Source organism: Mustela nigripes, chromosome 3 (assembly GCF_022355385.1).
Source record: "Mustela nigripes isolate SB6536 chromosome 3, MUSNIG.SB6536, whole genome shotgun sequence".
In the NCBI taxonomy this organism is placed as follows: Eukaryota; Metazoa; Chordata; class Mammalia; order Carnivora; family Mustelidae; genus Mustela; species Mustela nigripes.
Window position 1 is genome coordinate 64,763,593 of NC_081559.1, and position 3,665 is coordinate 64,767,257.

Here is a 3,665-nt window from a genome sequence, read left to right on the forward strand (position 1 = left end):
TGTGGAAGTCTGCTTGAAGCCTTCAACACCTTTTAGCGTTGCTTGGAATTTAGCTTCTTACTGAGATGGAAACAGGTATTAAGAAGCACGTTTTTTGAGACGGGAAAGTGAGCTGCTGGGACCACTGATGCCCTCCCTGGCCCACCCCAGGGCACAGTGTCAGAGAGCCCTGAGGCATAACCATCTCTTCCACCAGCCCCTTACGTTTCCCATCCTTGGTCCTTCCCCCCCCTTGCCCTTGCAGATCCCTTGAGTTCTCTCAGGGCCTAGAAGCTTCTACTGGGGAATGGAAACTTTGGGTCTTCTCTGGCAACTCTCCGGGATGGGGTGGCAGCAGGGGTGTGGGTGAAGATGAGGTTTAGGGATCCCCTTTTAACTTCCCTTAGGCATATTTCCCCCCTCAGCCTTCTTGCTGAGTGTAATTTGGACATACCATCCTATTTTATAAGCTGTGAAAGCAACAGCAGTGTTCCAGAGAAACACAGCATCTGGATGGCACGTGAAAAGCTCTGATGCAATGCTCCAGCCTCCAATGTCCTATTTCTTTTTTTCCCAATCCTTTGGCAACAGTTCCCAGCATTCTTCTTGTGGGCAGGAAGAGGGGAAGGAGGCAGCGGAAAGCGATCTGCCTGCCCTTTGGGTGAAGCTTTGTCAAATCAGTTTGCTGTAGCTAGTAAGGGGTGTCAGGGAACTAACCGGAAACAAGTTGGGTAATCTGTTCGGTCCTTTCACATTTGCACGGGTCTGCCCAGCTCCTCAGAGTCCTCCTTCCACTTACTCATTACAGGGAAGATGGGAGGAGACCCCAAGCTGAAATCCATAGGTTGAATCCCCTAATTTCAAACCTTATGTATTCCAGAAGTTTCTATAAATGTAACTCTGGTTCTGATCGTAGCTAAAAAGGGTGCATTCAGGTGGGGTGGGGCGTGGGGAACTTGTAGGAGCCGGGAGGCTGTGGGCACCAAGAGTCTGCCGGTTACCCATGGACTCCTCTCACAGCACCCCTTGCCCCTTTGGGTGACAGACAGGTCAGTCCTTGGCTGCCAAAGAGTGATCTGGTCATCTCCCCACCCCCTCCAACCCCGGCATGGCCTCAATCATGGCTCTCTCACCGGCATGATAAATCTTTGATGAGGTGCCTCCAGAAGGACTCCCCTCTCTGGGTTTCCATCACACTCCTGGTGGAGCACATTTTTCCATGGTTTTCTCTGCTCATTCACTAAGTTTCTTGCCCCAGAAACAGGCCCTCCAGGCTCCCTTCAGGAATCTGGCTGGGAGAGACTTTGAACAACACTTAGATGGCCACGGTCAAGATGTTCCTTGCTGTGGAAACTCAGCTGCCCTCCCGACCAGTGGATGCATCTGGTCTCTCTCTTCAAGTTGAGCTCTTACCCTACTAGAGCACTTTCTAGTATGTGAAGCCTCCAGTTTGACCATTTCAGTTAATCCAAGAATTATCTGTCTGGAGCTGATAGCCAACCCCCCCCCCCCAGTCTGCCTTCACCCCCACTCCCAGGGCCCTGCAAAGTCTTTATTATGCAAACACAGCCCCCCACTTCCCCCACCCCCCCATTCACCCACCCCCACCCCAGGCCTGCCACCAGAATCAAACCCCGATTTGTCAGGATTCCAGGACAGGGTATAGAAGGGGTTTCTTTCTGAGACCGACACCATTAATCATCTGTGTGCAACTAGGAATGAGTTTCTCATGGAAACAACGGGTCAGTGGATCGTTCAGTTTTCTCTCCTAAGAGCAGGAGTCCAGGCAATCTAAACCAAGGCTCAGCCGTAGCGCGAAGGGTGCTAGGCTTGCTTACGTGTTTGGACTACAGAATTCACACAATCAGGAGGGAGGAGAATACAGAAAAACAGAGAAGAAAAATGTCTTTCTGCTTTTCTGGGTACAGGACTGGTCCTGGGAAAGTTCTTAAAACAAACCAGAGACGTTGTGCCTGTGGCTTCCTGTAACTCCCCCTTTGGGCCCCTTGCTCAGCACCTAACAGCCTGGCCTCAAGTATTCCAGGACTCCTGCTGTTCGAAAGGCATCAACTTGGCCCCCTTCCTAGGCCTGGCCCCGTCCTCACAGGCTGAAGGCACCAGCGATAGATGAGCCGTTTCAAGCCCACAGGCCCTGCTGCGTGGATCCGCTGTCTTGCTGAGTCACACAAGGGAACCAGCAAACCCACCTTGGGCTGGAGTGGGAGGGCTGAGCAAGTGAGTGTGGGGGCCCCATGAGCCTGCACAAGAACTCCTGGTAGATGTTCTGACCAGGAAGCAGCATCCCCAGGAGAGTCACAGTGGCAGTGATGCCCCGGGCCCTGGCCAAGCTACAGGCCCCAGGCGGAGTGGTTTGCCTCCTTCCTTTAGCCAGCGAATACTGGAGCACTGAGACCAATGGTGTGAGCCTGAGCATTTGGGTGAGAGCACAAATGAAACAAATGTCTTTGTCCTCATGGAGCTTCCAGTCTCATCCGTTATCTCATGTCGTTTTCATAACCTAGAAGCCTGAAACTGTCATATCCTCATGTTATTCGGTTAAAAAAAAGATGCCTTGAGATTTGATTTGCACCACAAGAACTTGCTGGTTTAGGCAATGAAACTAGGCCTGCAAGCCAGGTTCTCTGTGACTCCTGTGTCTATGTCTTCACTGCTGGGCCCAGCCATCTAGAAGCCAGAGCTCCCAGTTCCTCAACCCACCACAGATAGGGTCAAGAACTGGGCTCAGGGGCCCCAGGCTATTGCTTTGGTCAGCCTCTCCCTTGTCTTGTCGTCTGAACCCACATACTCTCAAGAGGCTCACATTTCCCCCAAGCTGAGGGAAGGGGACAGGAGACGAAGGCTGGGAGCTATGGGTCATCTGTGAATTGGGGGTCGTCTTTATGACCACAGCCTCCATGGGTCTAGTTAGAGGTGTTCTCAAGCCTCCTTGAAGCCTCAAGAACAGGTCATTGTCAAAGGAGTGAGTCATTGTCTAGATATTTTCTTCTTGAATTAAAACATAAAAAAATAACAGGTTCATTCAAAAACTGTTACCTGGGATCTAAAGGATTGGTGTATTTTATCACCAAAAAAATTTAGAAACATAAACTCTCTTTGCAATCCAGCGTGACATACACACACTCACTCGTCAATGAGCTAAAGAAACAAACTAAGGTCTCTAGAGGGGCCGGGGTTCCCGTGAAGTCTGAGGGTAGGTGCATTAAGTCAAGGGGAGCAGTCTTGACCACGCCTGACTTTTCTAAAATTGAATATCTGTTTAGTGCTTTGGGGTCACTAGAGACAGAACCCTCGGACACACTTCCTTGGCTAACATTTGATCTCCAAGAAATGCCTTTCATGTTTGTAAGCTCAAAACACGTCTCTTGCACAATATAGAACTTTGGTTCCACCTGGCTCAGTTTTAGCTGCATGTTCTCAGAAAACTGTTGGCCATCTCCTTCCATTTAGAACAGCTCTGACGTGTGTAGTTCTGGTCAGCGAAAGGATTCTGACCCAGAAGGAGGGCTTCTACTCTCTTTCCTTCACCCCTGCCATGTTCCTACCTTCCCACACGGAAGTGAGCCCCTTCCTTTCCCACCCCCTAAGTCTCCCTCTCCAGGACAAGGCCAAGAGGACTAACTTCATGCCCCTCAAAGGCTGCCTCTGTCGGCTTAGAGGGAAAATAA